The 19,236-nt window shown below is 40.8% G+C and overlaps 1 protein-coding gene across 5 annotated transcripts in view; it reads left to right on the top strand.

Moving 5' to 3' along the window:
• Nucleotides 1–6,800: 6,800 nt before the first annotated feature.
• The window catches only part of SMARCAL1 (SNF2 related chromatin remodeling annealing helicase 1), an 87,958-nt gene continuing 75,522 nt past the window's right edge, over nt 6,801–19,236 (top strand). For 3 of the 5 annotated variants that reach the window (XM_085866720.1, XM_085866697.1, XM_085866722.1), the window contains exon 1: nt 6,801–6,942. The gene's annotated coding sequence lies outside the window, so the exon portion shown is untranslated. Of the gene's footprint in view, nt 6,943–7,072; nt 7,155–18,127; nt 18,236–19,236 lie in introns of those variants that run through there. The other 2 variants (XM_085866705.1, XM_085866715.1) reach the window with 2 other exon arrangements.

Genomic DNA, 19,236 nt, shown 5'->3' with positions numbered 1-19,236 from the left:
GAGTGCATCGATACAAATGAAACTTTGCTCGAAGATGGACTGAAGAAGTTTGTACACCACTGCAATCCCCGGAAAAACAGCTTGTTCGAGAGGTACAAATTCTCCTTGGTCGAGAGGTACAAGTTCTGGAAGCGCTCGCAGCATGAGGGGGGGAAACGATGGATCAGTTTGTCACGAACTTGAAGAAAATGATTAAACAAGCTCGAATGAGCTAAGATCCTCGTCTTCTTAATGATGACGTCATAAAAACGAATATGACGTCATTGTGATGTATCTGGTTTGCAATAAATTATCTGTGCTAATGCCCGGCTTGATTCCCGCAAACAAAATTCAAACAGCTTGCCTCGTTTCGGAGATAATGGTATAGGCGATTTCCATTAGTGGCGATATTATGACGTCAACTTTTTTTCTGGGAAAAATTTCCAAAATCGGAGATGGTTCCTGCCTGTGCGTGCACTTTCTGCATATACATGGCAAGTTTCACGAAGATCCGATTAAAACTGGGTTGTGAAACAAAAAATGTCAAAAAATAGGAATGACGTCATAAAAATTGATATGACGTCATAGTGATGTATCATATGTGCGGTAATACATCTCTGCAAATGCCCTGTTCGATTCCCGCAAACAATTCAAAAAGCTTGCCTAGTTTCGGAGATAATTTTTGAGGCGATTTCCATTAGCGGAGATATTTTGACGTCATAACTTTTTTTCTCGGAGGAATTTTCAAAATCGGAGATCGTTACTGTCTGCGCAGGGTATTTTTACATTTCTATGCCAAGTTTCAGGAAGTTTCGATGAAAACTGTAGGCTGTGAAACAAAAAAGTCCACAAGAAGAAGATGAAGAACAACAACGTGAGTCAGACTTAGAGATCCTCCACGAGGACCTAACAAAACTGAGTCCAAAGAACCTACAGATGTTATGGTCCGTGATTGCTTGGTGTTTGGAATCGGCGATGCGAAGCTGCAAGCACATGTTGTTCATGAGAATGTTGATGATCTAACGCTACACGAAGCACCGTCCGCCGTGTTGCCGTGCTAGTGAGTGAATGTGCACTCCTGTGAGAAAGCTTGGCTTACCAAGCTCAATGTGAATGGCATGGTCATCAATTTCAAGCTTGATACTGGTGCAGAGGCCAATGTGCTGCCTCTGAGTATTTTTCGACGACTTCCGGTGCAGAAGAACCTACAACAAACAAATGTGGTGGTGTCCTATGGCAATCACAAGGCGCCACCGGAAGGCAAGGTCCTACTTGATTGCTCAATCAATGACGTCACACACAGCTTGGAGTTTGATGTCACAAATGTGTCATCTCCACCCATTCTTGGATTAAAGGTAAGCACACAGTTGGATCTTGTTTGCAAAATTCACACTGTAAGTGAGACGTGTCTGGACAAGGATAAATGGTTGCAGGAATTTCATAATGTGTTTGAGGGGCTCGGAGAAATGCCGGGTGAGTACCATATTGAATTGAAAGCTGGTGCTACTCCAGTAACACACCCGCCAAGAAGAGTACCACTCGGCCTACATGACAAACTCAAACACACCTTGAATAATCTGGAGAATGAGGGAATTGTATCCAAGGTGGATAAACCTACAGACTGTGTTAACAGTCTGGTGATTGTTGAAAAGAAGGATGGTTCCCTGCGTCTCTGTTTAGATTCCAAAAGACTTGAACAAAGCAGTTAAACGTGAACACTACAGAATACCAACATCAGAGGACGTGGCTTCCAGACTAAGTGGTAAATGTGTATTTTTCCATTTTGGATGAAAAAGATGGCTTTTGGCAGATCAAGTTGGATGATGAAAGTTCATTGTTGTGCACATTTAACACGCCATTCGGCCGTTACAGATTCCATAGATATCCTTTTGGGATCTGCTCTGCCCTGGAAATCTTTCAGAAGAAAAGTGACCAATTGGTGACATCGATGGAGTTGAAGTGTTTTTTGATGACCTGATAATTGCGGCAAAATATATCACTGACCACGATCGCATTCTGGAGCAAGTGTTGCAGCGTGCTAGAAAGAACAATGTTGAGTTTAACAAAAATAAGTTTCATTTTCGCGTGAGTGAGGTGAACTATGTGGGAAATGTGGTGTCTGCTGGGGGCCTAAAGCCAGACCCAGAAAAAGTGAGATCAATTACCAAATACCCTAAGCCTGAGAACAAGCAAGACTTGCAACGATTGTTAGGAATGGTGAATTATTTGGGCCAATTTATTGCCAACCTATCTGGGCGTACTGCCCCACTAAGACTAATACTGAAGAAAGACATTGAAAGAAAGCCAGTAGATCCAAGCTTGGAGCCTGGGTCTTCCCCAACCAGAGGAGCGGATTGGGCTTTCACCACTTCACCAGCTTCTCCCACTTCAGCAGATCCCACAATGACCGCGACTTCACCTGAAGCTTTTCGCACCACACAATTTGAGCGACGTGTTAAACCCCCTAATAGACTGGATTTGTGAATTATGGTCAGTGATATCTTGTTGCAGAATGTGTATATGAGGCACAATAATCTCTTTGTGTCAGAAGGCAGTCCACCTAATGATGACACAAACTTCACAAATGCTATTGCAGCTGCTTGGACACAATTAAGGGACTATTTGGGGAGTCTGGTAGGGCCAAGGCAATGGATAATTATTCTGGCATGGGTCATTTTGTATTCCCTTGGCTGTGATTAATCATCTGAACCTGGTTTTAGCTGGTACCTTTAACTCGCCTAGATGGGCCCAAGGGCCCAATGGCCCATTGGGGGCGGGGGAGGGGGTCTGGTAGGCCCAAGGCAGCAGATAATTGTTCTGTCATAGGTCATTTTATATTTCCCAAGGTGTGATAGATCATTTAAACTTGGTTTCAGCTGGTATCTACAATATCTAGGCTAGCCTAGTTGGACCGCAGTGTCTAGGCTCTCGGGGGTCCATTTCTGGGGTGTCTGGTACCGGTAGTGCAGCGGACTATTTGTCTGGCGTAACCCATTTTGTACTCTACGAACTCAACTTGTTAATTTGGCATTATTTTTGAGTGGTACCTCACTCGTCTATGCTAGACAATTTTTTTAGGCCCTTTGTGGGGGGTCTGGCGAGCCTTTTGCAGTGGGAAAAATGGCTGCCATTTGTGTTGTTGATATAGGCGTGGCAGTGAGCACACCATGGTGGTGGATTTAAGTGATATCTCACTCATCTATGTAAGCACCCATTTTTGGCCCCTTGTGGGGTCCCCCAGGTCTACACGCAGCGGGTGGTACCTGGCAGACTCCCATTTCTGTTCATTTCAGGTGACCCCCTACACACTCCCATAGTCAAATATTGGTACCTCGTTCGTCTAACCAAATGTCTCTGGGCTGCCGGTCTATTTGGTTGTTTTAATAATAATAATAATAATAATAATAATAATAATAACTAGAACTGCCACTTTATAACTGCTGGCAGTGATGACCGGGTACCCAGTCCGTCCGCCTTTGATACAACATGGGACTTAAATCAGAGTCGCAATTTTCGCATTGAAAGGATAAGCGGTGCCAGAGAAAACATAATTTAATGGTGATACAACCACAGGTCTGCTTCGAAACGGCGCGGAACAGACGAGTTACGAACCGGGCAGCACAAAGCGTTCAATTTCGTTATTACTGGCTTCCAGATTCAAATAATTAAATAATTTTGGTTCCCAAACCGCGTGACCGATCAGGTTGAAATTTTTAACTTTTGTTTCTCATGTCGCCTGAATTATAAATGTGAAGTTTCGCATGTATAGATGCAGTGGTTCCAGAGTAAACATTAATTAATATTTATCCTTCAATCCAAGATGGCGGCCAAACCATGTGACTTGTGATGTCATAATTTGCACCACGTCTGCAAACACGATGGTGGATGATAACTGCAAATTTTTGCTTCTCCACGTTAAGCACTTCCAGAGAAAACATTATTTAATATTTTTCTTAAAACCAACATGGCTGCCAAACCCTGGGCCCGATCCCGTTGAAATTTCAAATCCTCATTCCGCATGACTGTTCCACCATAAAGGTGATGTTTCACATTTATTGATGCAGTAGTTCCAGAGTAAACATTAATTAATATTTTTCCTTCAATCCACTATGGCTGCCAAACGTTGCGTCGTACCTCAAAAGGGGGTGAGAACTTTTTATTCGTCATGGAGAGGCGGTCATAGTGGTGGAGTTTCGCCTGGATCTGTTCAGTCGTTTCAGAGAAAAAGACGTTTTAAGATATTATTTTTCAATCCAAGATGGCTGACGAACCATGTGACCTATGACATCACAAATTTAAATTCTGCTTCCAACTGGGTATTGGAACACGTGTGTGAAGTTTCGTGTTAATCGGTAAAGGTGCGTTTTTCTATCCAAGATGGCCGCCAAACCATGTGACGTGTGACATCATAATTTTTACCACGCGTGCACACACGATCCTAGATGATAATTGCAAACTTTTGATTCGTTAGGTTGAGCGGTTCCAGAGAAAACATTATTTAATATTTTTCTTAAATCCAAGATGGCGGCCAAACCGTGTGACTTATCAATTCGAAATTAACAAACTTATATCGCCTACGTTTCCCGAACATACTTCTGAAATCTGCCCTTCATCCGACCAGCGCTTCTGGAGAAGAAGATGTTTGAAGGTTTTAGGGTTTTTTTCAAGATGGCCGCCAAACCATGTGACCGATCAAGAACAAATTAACAAACTTGAGAAAGGACCTCATGGGGAATATATGTGTGAAGTTTCGTCTTCATCTGTCTTGCCCTTCTGGAGAAGAAGATTTTTAAAATTTATTCATTTTCAATCCAAGATGGCTGCCGAACCTTGTGACCGAGGATATCATAAATTTAAATTCTGCTTTCCATCGTCGACCCGAACAAGTTTGTGAAGTTTCGTGTAAATCGGATAAAGTCTATTTTTCTATCCAAGATGGCCGCCAAACCATGTGACTTCTGAGGTAAAAATTTTTTACCATGTATGCAGACTTGAGCGAGGAAGGCACTTGCAAATTTTCGCTTCGATGGCTTATGAAATACCAGAGAAAACATTATTTAATATTTTTCTTAAATCCAACATGGCGGCCAAACCATGTGACCTATCACTTTGAAATTAACAAACTTGCATCGCATACATGTCACGAATATAATTCTGAAATCTCGCCTTCATTGGACCAGCGCTTCTGGAGAAGATGTTTGAAGGTTTTAGGGTTTTTTCAAGATGGCCGCCAAACCATGTGACGTATCAACAACAAATTAACAAACTTGAAAGAGGACCTCAGGGGGAATGTACCTGTAAAGTTTCGCCTTAATCTGCCTAGCCCTTCTGGAGAAGAAGATTTTTTTTAAAAAACACTAAAAAACAAGATGGCGGCCGAATTACGTCATCGATGACGTCAAAAAAAACATTTTTGACGATGAATTTTGGCATAGATGACGCTCAGAATTTTTCAGATTTTTCCTATACGGCGTTCTACTTGACGAATTTTCACCGGTATATCGCTTCACCTATGACGTCACGAAAAATCACACGTGTTCCCCATAGGGAGCTTAGTAAAATGTATCAAACGAAAAATTTTTCCATTGCACGGTTTCCGAGATACAGATGTCCAAAGTTTATCGCTTTTTTCAAGATGGCGACCGTACCACGTGACCAATGACGTCATAATTATAACGTGATTGTGCTATCAAAAAAGATACATACTATGGTGAAAATTTCCTGTCGATCGGACTTAGTGTTCCAGAGAAAATGATTTTTAAAGCGAAAAAGGGTGCAAAATGCCGGCGGAAAAATAATAATAATAATAAAAATAATGTATAATGCGTAATAATAAACAGAAGAAAAACAATAGGGTACCCTGTACTGACAGGGTACCCTAACTAGCTGAAACCCCGTCACAGACGGATTCCGGTCCATGAGCCCAATATGACAACGAGTGGCGGCTCTTGTAAGAGCCGGATCCCAGTCGATGTACTCCATGGCCTTACCTAATGAGGCCTACAAAACGTCCTTGTACACGACATTTTTGGTGTACACTACTTGTGAAGAAGTCCCCTGGTTTGTGCACGTGTCTACTTTGACGTACAAACACCGTGTCAAAACTTCTCAGGTCACAGTACCGAGAAAAACGTGACGCGACCGCTCGGAGGGGCACAGAATTGGTCCTTCACTATTAATATATAGATAATATGAATGTAATTTGAAGAAACAATTTTTTTTATTTTTTTTTTAAAGGGAGGTGTCGCATATCATATTGAGATGGAAACAAATTGTTTGGTTCCACTTTGAGAGGAGACATTTCCCCTCTCCCCTTCCCCCCCCCCCAACGGCATAATGTGTGGACTCGTCCAGGAGAGCACGGGTGGGGGCGCGGGGTGGAAGGTGCCATGTTGGGCAATGATTAAAGTGGAAGAAACAAATGCAATCTTTCGCTCAGTGAATATTACACTGATCCGATGCAGTAAGTCTGGATGTAATCGGCCCAGAACTGTTGGAGGCGAAACGCGACCAACAGCAGTCCGTGAATTATGGTGTGGAAATCCCTCACGGTCACGTGACCGGTGGTGCACTCCAAGCGGTGTGTGAGCGTTGTCGGTGTTCCTGTGATGAGGAACATGATTTTGAGTAGTTTCACCTGATTGACTGACGATACCGATCAAGCACGCGGCACAAACAGCTGGGTATCAATGGTAAATGAGCACACGAATGTGTAGTACGTGAAACCTATTCCTTCGGTACGTCTCGATGACCCCGATATATAAAATGCAAAAATCTCTCGTCTCGGGGGGGGGGGGGGGAGAAATAAAAAAAAAACACGCTTTCTGCCCGCGCAATGCATGCTGGACTATTTAAGGGAAGACTCAGTTAGCAAACGGTCTATTTTGTTTTGGCGCCTTTGGACACCAGGAAGTACACCGCTCCATTGTGCCGTCCATGTACAAGAGTCGACTTCGAGCAACCGTATGTACCGTACATGTACATTGGAATGCGGTGTTGGACTAAACATGAACAAAGGAGACATATAAACGGTGTAAGAGTTGTAGTGGAAAGAATTTTGTGATTGAATAAGACAGGAAGGAGCGAGTGAGTACATTTTACTTCGGGAGGTAAACGGTTGTTGTGAACGTACGAGATGGACGTGAGGACGGAGGAGCAATGTTTGATCACTTCAGGTTAACGTTGCGGGAGTTGTTTAAGCTTGATATCAGTCTTTAATGTTTATCTGGACTCTCTTTAATCGCCAACCTTGTTCAATGCCCAAAACCTTACGTCAAGGTGTGTGTGTGTGTGTGTGTGTGTGTGTGTGTGTGTGTGTGTGTGTGTGTGTGTGTGTGTGTGTGTGTGTGTGTGTGTGTGTGTGTGTGTGTGTGTGTGTGTGTGTGTGTGTGTATATGTGTATATAGGTAAATGTATGTGTAGATACATGTATGTGTATATAGGTACAGATACATGTGTGTGTATATACGTATAGGTCAGATACATGTATGTGGAAAGGTGTAGGTATATAGGTGTAGATACATAGAGGTATAGGTGTGTGTGTGTGCACCACCGGTCACAGGTTTTAGAACACCCCCATTTTTCCAGTTTTTACTGAAATTTAAGCAGTTCAATGTTTCAATGTACTCTGAAATTAAAACACAGAACCAATAAACAAATGCAGATGAAAAATAAATCATGGAATCATTTTGTTGAACACAATTTATTCTGAATTTTTGACTCATCAAAGTAGCCACCTTTTGCAGATATAACGGCCAAACATTCTTGTGGCATTCTTTGTACAATGGAAATCAAATATTGTTCAGAAAGTTCTTCCCAGCACTGTTGCAGACGTTCCCACAAATGTGTTACACTTGTAGGTTTCATTGCTTTCACCCTTGTTTTTTTTTGTATACTTTGTCGAGGCTCGTGTGAGAGCTAACGCACGACGCACATCAAGGGGGGCATGAGACAAGAGGGGAGGGAGTGGGAAGGACAAAACAGTGGGGAACAGAGACATTTGGAGATCTGTGGAAGGGAGAGGGATGGGACGGGGAACATGGGGAATAGAAGATGGACATTACAGGGACATTCAGGAAGGAAAGCAGGGAATTTGAAGGAGGTGGGCTTGGGTGGATTATCGGGGGGTAGAAAAGATCGAGGATTTGGATGGGGGATGATAAGAGGTGGTGGTGAACAGCTGTTTTGAAGGGCTGGAGGGAAGAATGGGAATTAATAGAGTGAGGGAGTTTACTCCAAAGGTGGGAAAAAAGAGGAATGAAAGAGTGAAGGTGAGCAGTGATTCGTGATTTTGGTAGTTTTACCAGAAGGGGGTTGTTGGTGGACCTTGAGCGCCCTGCGGAAATGTGGTGGGGACAAATCGCAGAGAGAGAGCAGTGGGGGGGGGGGCGGCGAGGCTGGAGAGGAGACTGTAGAAGACAGAAAGACCACCGACTAACCTGCGGTGATTGAGTGAGAGGCCCAAAGACAGCCTTATTGCGGGAGATGCCAATGATCCGAAATGCCTTGGTTTCTACAATGTGTAGCTGAGAAAGGTGGGAGGCAGGAGCACCAGCCCAGAGGGGAGTTCTGTCCAGTTCATCCCAAACCAGCTCGATGGGGTTTAAGTCTGGAGACTGCTGGCTATTCCATGATTTGAAGCCTATTGTCTTGTTCTTTTCTTCTGAGCTAGTTCTGACATAGCCTTGAGGTATGTTTGGGTCGTTCCCTTGCTGTAGGATGAACCCCTGACCAACTAGGCGTAGACGTGAGGGTATTGCATGGTGCTGCAAAATGCTGTGGTCCTTTTGGTTCAGGGTGCCAGTCACTCTGTGCAACTCGCCGACTCCTGATCCAGCAAAAGAGCCCCAGATCACGCTTCCTCCTCCATATTTGACAGTTGGTATCACGCACTGTGGAACCACCCTTTCGCCTACTCGACGGTGTACAAAAACCCTGCGTGATGAACAGAAGATTTCAAATTTTGATTCATCTGTCCATAAGACCTTCCAGTTTTCAGTAGTCCACTGGCGGTGCTTCATGGCCCAGGCAAGCTTCTTTCTTTTTTTTTATTTTGCCATCTTAGCAATGGCTTTCTTACTGCCACTCGACCTGTCAAACCTGCAGCTCAAAGTCTTCTCTTCACAGTTGAAACTGAGCCTTCCTTACTTCGACCAGTGTTAAGCTGCTGTCCTCTGTGCCGCCTATCATGCAAGTTGTTGACTCTCAGAAACTTGTCTTCTGGTTGAGTTGTGGCTTTGGGTTTGCCAGACCTCTTCCTGTCAGTTTCCTCAAGTTTCCAAGTGCCTTTTGATGCTGTAGGAAACTATACTCACTGACACCTTGGCTTTTTTTGCAATTTCTTTAAAGGAAAGGCCTACACTTTTAAGGGTTATTATGGTCTGTCTGTCTTGCTTTGTTAATTGTCTTTTTCTTGCCATTATGAAAACTATATACTACTTCCTTCAGTGTGCAATATTGTCCAAATCATGCTTCAGAGGGTGTGGCAACACAGTCTGTTCCAACACTGCTTTTATACAGACAGAGGGTTTGTAACTAATCAACAAAAGTTGGGACACCTGCCGGAATTTTTATGCATCAACTTTCAAGGCTAAATTTATTTCCATTGCTGCAGAACAGCTGCAGTTGCTAACCCATTACTTCTTCCCTGAAAAGGGCCTTTTTTAACAACTCTGAAATTTACATTCTTTTTCAGTTTTTGGGAACCTAAACTTTTTTTTTTAACCCCTGGCAGTTTACCACTGAGCTTTGTACCATTTCAGGTTATTCACTGGACTTGAACTGCTTAAATTTCAGTAAAAACTGGTAAAATGCGGGTGCTCTAAAACTTTTGACCGGTATTGTATATGTATATAACACACACACACACACACACACACACACACACACACACACACACACACACACACACACACACACACACACACACACACACACACACATAAACACACAGACACACACACACACACACACACACACACACACACACACACACACACACACACACACACACACACACACGTCTTTCTCTGAAGCTTGTTGCATTTTCAAAGTTAATGCAGTCGGCATGAGTCAGAGTTGGTGGAGGAGGAGGAAAGTGGGGGCAGCAGTAGTACAGGCATTTTAGCAGAACTATTTGGTCAACCTCCCACAAATTGCAACAAAAGCAAACTCAACAGATTTTGATTACTGGATATGTTCTCAGTGATAGAAAAAAAGTCCTCAGGGATCCTCCGGGGGAAAGTCCTGAAATCGAGGAAATCCAAAATGGCCACCACCCGGCTTGGGGGAAAATGAAAATATTGTAAAGATTGATATTTTAATATGTAGATATATGTTTTTCTGCATTCTAATTGTTTCTAGTTATGGTCAGTATATTGATATACAAGAATAATTATAAAAAAGTGAAATGTATTGAGGGTAAAATAAAAAAATTATACCTTTTTTGTCCAAAAATGTCAATTTTTTTTGTCCTGAAATTTTTTTTTTTACCTGATTGGCAATTCCGCAGTTAGTAACGTTACATTTTAGGGACATTCTCATTATTTAGATAAGTCCTTTCTCTATCTGTGGATGTAAAGTCTCATTAATGTCACCAGAGATCAACCTAGTCTAGACGTAGAACAGAGCAAAGAATAAAATCATTTCATGAAACATTCTAGAAGAAAGAACTGCTTTTAATGCCGGTTAGTAACATTACAAAAAAAGGACATGAAAAATTGATGAGCATCTTTGAATGAAAAGTTTGCTAAAATTGGTATAGCTTGAAACATATCAACTCTATTTTTTCATTTCTAGCTTTAAGGGCAATAGCTACCCTAAATATCCTTTCTCATTCTAGCTTTGTTTGAAAATTAGGAACAAAAATCATGGTTAGTAACGTTACGGTTAGTAACGTTACACTTTGTCCAGTGATTACAATGACTCACAGAATTATGTTTAATCTCAAATCATTACATTTTTCCTCAAGAGAATGTGAAATAAGCTAAAAAAAACATCAGATAAGACATGAAACTCTTATTTCAATCACCAAACTCAAGCAGTATAGTGTCATTGTACTTGTACAATGGTACAAATTACATATGTGTTAAAAAAGACAAGAAAAAGTTACAATAAATTACAAACAACAAAAGAGTACCACTTTAAAGACTGGGTCAAGTGATATCCACAGATCCATAACTATGCTGATCACAGTTCATCGTGATTCACTGGAATTCACAAGTTGAACAAAACAGTACATATTGTATGTGTTCCTCATTCAAGAGTACCTTTCATATAGGGGAAAGAAACCAAAGAGCAAAAACTAATGTACCGGTATGTAGTATGTACAGTGTATGGCCATAATGCAACATTTGATATTGTGACAGTAGTTTACATCATAGTATTTGAATTCATGTTTATTCAAGTCTAGAGATATGTGATGTGTTTTTTATTTTTATTTTTCTTTAGACCACTTTGAACGTATCTCTGCATTGACGTGAAAACAAAAGTCTGTTCGCTGTACCTGAAATGCAATTACACCTGACAAACCACCGTACAATAATTTCAAATTGGGACAGAAAATTTGAAATGGCCTCGATTGTTCACTACTTCTGGCGCATCCAACAGGGCAATCATCTGGTGTCTCATGTAGAAAATAGCATCCCTAGTTGAAGGCCATTTCCAGTACTTCCCAACATGTGCCATTACTGACACCTGGAACTCTCCATCTCGTACAGCAAGAACTTCTCCTGGAAATTGTTTTCCATCGTACTCAACTATGAACCGGTCTCACTGCTGCTCTGGGTTGCCTCATCGTGCTTGTCTCTGCTCAGGACATAGGCTACCACCTCGTCATTTACCACTTTGAAGAAGTGCATCTTTGCTATGCCAGTAATGGCCTTGGCTTCACTGAAGATGACATCAAGGTTCAGCTTCTCGTTCCTCTTTGCGATCTCACTGGAAGTAATCTCACGAACAGACACATTCTTCATGGTACTTGCAGCTTCTGCAAAATTCTTTGCATCAGTTACAGTATGTTTACGTGTTCTCACCTTGTCCCACACAAAACGCTTGGCTGACCCACCGATTCCATCAACGGGTCCCTTCCCATGTGAAGTGGCAAAAAAATTCCACTCGATATGCACCTTGTGAGCCTTCTCTAGTGATGCCAATGCTGCAGCAATGTCGCGATTTTTGAATTGAGATTTTGAATTGATCCAAAATTTACCCCCCCCCCCCCATTGTCTTCATACTGCCCTCTGTTGTCTTACTGTCACTTTTGTCTTGACCAGGACCTGTCTATTCGAGTCTTATTCACTTATTTCATGGTTAGTAACGTTACAATACACAAAGGCTGGTTAGTAACGTTACATGGTTAGTAACGTTACACATTTTGATTGCTGTTATTTCTAACTTCTATCATGACAAGTAATACTTATTTATATATTTCAATTAGTCATTGGACACAGCAGGAAAAATTGAAATATTATCATTCATAGACACTTTATACACTCTGGAGATAAATAATTTCACTTTTCGGTTAGTAACGTTACATGACTTTCTAGGGGTTGGGAAATGCACACATGTTTGCATTTTGAAGACATGTAGGTTGATTTTACTTAATATATCCGTGAAAGCACTACACTGCCTCTATGAATTCAATATTTTTGGTAAGAAAATGGCATTTAATTTGACTAGATATCTTCTTTGCCATTATGGAGATTTTGCTGATAAAATTTATCTGGAACAATTCTTGTTCAAAATTGGTGAATTCACCACCTAAAACTATCAATATACCCTGAAAAATATTTTTTCCTGAATCATCAATGTGTCCTTTCGTAAATCACACACAAAAATCAAGGAAAAAAAATAAATTGAAATTTTAGGGTCATGTCCCTCTAACTGCGGAATTGCCCTGATACTGATTTTGGCTCCTGGACAAAAAAAAAAGAAACGTTGAAGACACAAGATGAAATCAAGTCTCTGGCAATACAATATAATAATGTAAATCATTGAAACATGACAAAATTCACAATTCCACTCGGGGCAATCACATCTGCCTGACGAATGTTTGAAAATGAAAATTCGCATTAAACTCAAAGTACATCCATTATAAACTTACTATACCTGTTGAGAAAAATCAAGTGTATTAAAGTTAGAACTCGACAATGTCGTCATCCTCATCATTGTCACATGGAGTGTTTGTGCAGCCAGAGCCCCTGCAGTTTCCACAAGCTGGAGTGCACTCAATGTTGTGCTTCTTGCATGTGCATCTCATGGTGCTACATTCAGCCTGGCAGTTGCACCTAATGACACGTAACATCTTTTCTGTTTCGACACATACTGTTTCGACATGCAGTTCTTGGGTGCGACACAACATCTCGTCTTCATGGGATTGGAAAGGGAGCTTCCCTCAAAAAGTTCAAAGCAAACAACACATTCCGTGAGCAGGCCAAAGTTTTTGATACATATCCAGCTTCCGTATGTGATGTGGCAGATGCAGGAGAAAAAAACGTTGGTGATAATCTTCAACGGAAAGTCAACTGACACCCTGGACACCCTCCGCTATCAGCGGTACTGGGACAAGGTGGCTTGGAGCTCCTCTCACGTGCAACCACAGACATTACCACTAACATCAGAAGCAGCAAAGTATCACAGCCTGCATGTGTATCTGCAAGTCCAAGAATGGAAGGGATGTGCAGATGAACTTCTTCCGACAGACTGGGGTTGGCAGAAGTGTGACGAGGGTTTTGTGCCACTTCAGACATCAATAGCTCCAGCTCCTGAAAAGATGTTACGTGTCATTAGGTGCAACTCCAGGCTGAATGTAGCACCATGAGATGCACATGCAAGAAGCACAACATTGAGTGCACTCCAGCTTGTGGAAACTGCAGGGGCTCTGGCTGCACAAACACTCCATGTGACAATGATGAGGATGATGATGACATTGTCGAGTTCTAACTTTAATACGCTTGATTTTTCTCAACATGTATAGTAAATTTATAATGCATGTACTTTCTGAGTTTAATGCGAATTTTCATTTTCATTTCGAAACCTTCGTCAGGCAGATGTGATTTCCCCGAGTGGAATTGTGAATTTTGTCATGTTTCAATGATTTACATAATTATGTTGTATTGCCAAAGACTTGATTTCATCTTGTGTCTTCAACATTTCTTTTTTTTGGTCCAGGAGCCAAAATCAGTATCAGGTAAATATTTTTTTTTTCCGGACAAAAAAATTGACATTTTTGGACAAAAAAGCTATAATTTTTTATTTTACCCTTAATACATTTCACTTTTTTATAATTATTCTTGTATATCAATATACTGACCATAACTAGAAACAATTAGAATGCAGAAAAACGTATATTTACATCTTAAAATATCAATCTTTACAATTCCTCATTTTCCCCGAAGCCGGGTGGCGGCCATTTTGGATTTCCATGATTTCAGGACTTTCCCCCGGAGGATCCCTTAGGACTTTTTTTTTTCTGTCACTGAGGACATATCCAGGAATCAAAATCTGTTGAGTTTGCTTTTTTCTGCAATTTGTGGGAGTTTATCCGACATTTTGACTGTACTACAGGGGTTTGGCTATTTTTGGTTGGGGTACATCAATATAATTCTCACAAAATTGGCTTTCAGACATACTTGCCATTCTCGCTGTTCCCCTTGCAAAAGTGGTATTATTGAGAATAAATTCACCTTTAATATTTGATTGGGGTGAGTTGGGTTTTCCCTGTGCACAATCAGAGGAAATTCGCCCCCAGCCCAATTTTACCCATTCATTTTTCAATGAAATATCTCTCACCCCCAAGTCAATCACTGTGAAGATATTCATGTTCTGCCAACAACTGTATCAGCTTCCAGTTTTCACTTCAAGTTGTCAAACCTTTTTTGTAATAATCGGAATAACAAACTGTAAAGACATATTTCTCTCCTTCAATTTGCAAGTCTAAATTACCAAAGGAATCTCCAAAACACGGCTTACAATTCTATACAAGTCATAAATTGGTGTTGCTCAAGATGCCAAGCCTGGTGTTGGCTTCGCGGCTAGGGCAGCTGGCTTGGGATCGTCGAGTGCTAAATTTGAGCCCTGTTGGCTGCTGAATTAATACCAGGTGGGGTTGACTTAGCCTGTCATCCTGAGGTCAGGGCAAGTCCAAGAGAAGGTCTCCTCAGATGGCAGAATTTCATATTCATGCCACAGCTCTAATTTCAATGAGATTTTCATGTCTGAATGTGAAATTTTATTAATGTTTGAAAGAAAATGGCAGTCATAGGTTTAAGGTGTGAAATCGCTAAACAAATTTACATATATGCAAATTAGGTGTTACCTATGGGACAATTTGAAATAGTGATGCAAATTAAACCAAACTTTACAACATTTTTTTTTTTTACATGGATATGAATATTCTGCCATGCCCTTTTAATCTGCAAAAACGATTTTGTTCACTTCATTAATTATGCAAATTAGGCCTGCCAAGCGGTGTCCCATACGTTACAATTTTACATGGATTTTTTTAGGATGACACTAAAAACTGAATTTTTTTTAGTGCCATTTTCAGAAGTTCTCATCTATCATGTATTGGTCATATATCCTGTATTTCTAGCTTAAAATATAAGTAGATAATTGGCTCACAAGTAATTTTAAAATGTTACATATGGGACAATACTGTTACGTATGGGACATTGCTTGCAAAGTCTGTGGGAAAGACTACTTCAACATCACCAAAATGTGACCACTACTTTGTCCAGTAGACATTTTTGGCATTCATGTATTCTCATGAGACCTGTCCTCTACACATGGCCAAGTTTAAAGGCCCCATGACACCCAAAAGTACTGAAATTGCATATATATATATATATATATATATATATATATATATATATATATATATATATATATATATATATATATATATATATATATATATATATATATATATATATATATATATATATATGTCCTATAGGAGTTTGTTATCGTGATTTCAGATCTGACAATTTTTTTCACAATACTCGTTCTGTAAAATGTAAAATAAAAAAACAAACCTCTTTGGGAACGCCCCTAAAAATTCTGCCGAAATCTACTGAAAGGGGCGTAACCCACATGACGTCAACTGCAGGACGACAAAGGCTGCACGTAAATTACTCGGGTTGGTGGTCTACATGATTCTATTGGCTTCCTGTGTGTTTCCACATTCGATTGGTCGACTCAATCGCTTCGTTCATTTCTGCTTTAAAAAAAATCAAACATTTGGTTTTGAATAATGGATGGCATGGACTTTGATTTGTCTGGTAGCGACAGTGAGTATGAGAGAAATGAAGGATTTTGGTCTGAATCACGTGGAGAATTGTCAGATAACATAGTCGCAGGAGGTGAAGTTCAGGCAGCTGGAAATAGAATACGGCCTTACCAGTTCGAGCCCGAAACTGGCGATGAAATTCCCAGAGTCCATGATGATCGGGAGGACATCGAAGGAAGACTTGGCAATAACAACTGGTTAGACTAAATCCTATTCGTAATTCAATAATGTAAATTAGACTTGCATACTGCTCGATATCAGAAATATTTTAGTGACCAGCGCAGCGCAGCGGACATGTTGCTCCGTGGCAAATGAATCGCAAGCAAGGCCAGCGCATGTCATCGGCCGTGTCTCTCTGCGCATAAAACGAAGCAATCTCGCTGTCCGGATACGTTGAAAACTTGTGTGCAGAACACACCTTGTGACAATTGTCTCGAGTAGTCCGATAAATCTGACGTTCTGTTGGATTTTTATTTATTTTATTCCTACTGTCGTCATGTCGCACCAGTAGGAAACAATGAAGAAAAGAGAATAATAAAAGAAAGCTACAGCACGTCGGATTTATCGGACTAGTCTAGACTCTAGAGTTGACAAGTAACTTGTATTAGCATGCACACAATGTACAAGTCAATGCGTAAGAGTCCCGAGGCTATGAGGCCGTGTAATAGAACAGATAAATTTGTTTTTCATAGTTGTGCCAATATTTTTTTCCCTGTTCATTTATTACAGCATTTTGGCTAAATGTTGATGAATAGCAAGCCAATGGAAACAGTACCTTCACTTTAGAATAAACCCATGTATGTCGAGTGCAGCCATACCTGGCTTGCATGTATGTGGAATCGTACCTATCCCAGCAGGCTGGTTTCAATGAACAATTTAATAAGCTGCAAAATGTGGGTGCAGGTTTTTCACATTGTTTGATTTTAAAATTATCTCCTTGTGCCTTGAAATGATGCAATATTTAATCTTTAGTATTTTACTTGTATGTCCCTGGAAGTTTCTTTTTTAATGGAAAGGTTCAAAAGTCACATTTAATATTTTGTGGACATGGTATAGCCCTTTATTGTGCATACATGTATTGGATTTGTACACGACTACGACAAGGTAGTAAAGGGATAAATAATTGCCTCGTGATTGTTGTGCATACACGGCTCAGAAGCAGAATTTCTTTTCCGCGAAACAATCACAGGAATTAAGACGATCAGTGAGATAGCAAACACATGTGCACAATGCATTTGTATGTACTTTATACGGCACGTGACATCGAGTCAATCCACTCTGCGAGTTTCTGCAGATGACGTGAAGGCTGCGGTTCGCTGAAGTCAACTTTTTTATGGGGCGGGGCATAGCAAGTTGTGAAAAGCACCAGAAATATTGGTCTAATTATCCCATTTTTGATTTTTAAAAAGAAACATGGGTGATTTCTTCACTCGGAAGGTCAAGTTAATATATAAATAACCAGAAAGTTTTGAGTCATGGGACCTTTAAGGCAGACTAAGCAATATGAGATCATTCCATATTAGTTACGGAATGATCCCATATTCCTCCACACAAGCTTTATTATGATAAGTTACAGAATAAGCTCGAGTTTCAGGGCGTTTCGTCAATTTTTCACAGAATTGTGACGTTTTTGGACTTAGAAAATATCACATCTGTAGGGGACATGTATTGCAAAGCAATTCTTACTCTTGTTTCATGCAGTAGGATGTCGAGGCTAAAAAGCAGAATAATTGTTTTTGGGTCTTTTCTTCAGTCATATGTCGTGATAACTTTACAGATAATTTTGGGCATACCCTTGTGAACAATCAACTAATAGAATCCGAAACTAAGCATCATTCTCTGCCTCGATCTCGTCTTCAGGCTCACTTGTATAACTTTTGTCCTCCAAGTCATCGTTTTGACTCGTGACATTGCTGCAACTTTCTCGATGACACTTGCACAGGTGCAATCCCTATCATGAAAAGCAAGGTATACTATTTTCGAGCCAAGTACACTTAGCTGCATATGCACAGTTGGTACACTTACCTTTACCAGAGCAATTCACAAATTCCAAAACATTTTCTGGAGCTGGTGGATGGCTTCCTCAATCTATGGCCAGTTGCCCTTCTTTCATTTGCTCTCCATGTCTTCCAGTTGTTAGAATTTATGGATTTTGCTCCTGGCTTCACTGACAGATTGCAGCCTGGAATTTTGCCCCCTGGATGTGCTTGTGATCAGCTTACATGACTCAAATGTCATGTAACTCTGACAAAAAATCTTTGATGGTGGCACCTCCAACTCTGATTTACCCAAGCAGAACATGCTATATCACTTCTGAGCAATCATGCTGGGCATACATCATGCACACAAACTTCTTTAGAATAACCACCTTCTGGAACATCATATGTGTGATGTAATCCCTGGAAAGCTTCATAAAAAACAGCTGTTCATAAGAGTATTTAAAGCCTTCTTTTTCCCTTTTCCAAAGAAAGCACTGACGCTCATGCAACCTGTTAAACAGTGAAGTCCAATTATGGCAGTCCTGAATTCACTGCCGATACTATCATGAATAGTTTCCATATCAAGTGTGCGGAAATTTCCTCCTTTACCCATGTGGAGCAACACTTAACATGGACTTGATTATCTTGACCATTGCAACCCCAACCCCTATCATGATTTTATTTTCAGGTCAGATTAGATCTGTGACTTGCTACACGTACCATGCCAATCTGTACTGATCTGTTTCATGGTTGGGTTGTCAGTGATTAAACTGTCTCCCCCACCAGGTTTTCTGGTGAGGAGGGTGTATGAGATGGACACCCATCAGGATTAAAAACAAAACCTGTCAAAGGGTAGAGGAGCCCCTTGTGAGCCAACGGCCATCCATATAGAGTGCCCAACTGTGTCTGTGGACATCGTCCTGCAGTTGGGTTACTATTTATTAGGAGGTTGGTGGCAGGATTTGCACTCTGGCCACCGTGAAACTCTTC

The sequence above is a fragment of the Eptatretus burgeri genome, chromosome 2, assembly GCF_056783735.1.
Source record: "Eptatretus burgeri isolate ZD-2024b chromosome 2, Ebu_testis_v1, whole genome shotgun sequence".
NCBI lineage: Eukaryota > Metazoa > Chordata > Myxini > Myxiniformes > Myxinidae > Eptatretus > Eptatretus burgeri.
The sequence above is the reverse complement of the archived record's forward strand: the minus strand, read 5'-3'. Positions and strand labels throughout refer to the sequence as shown.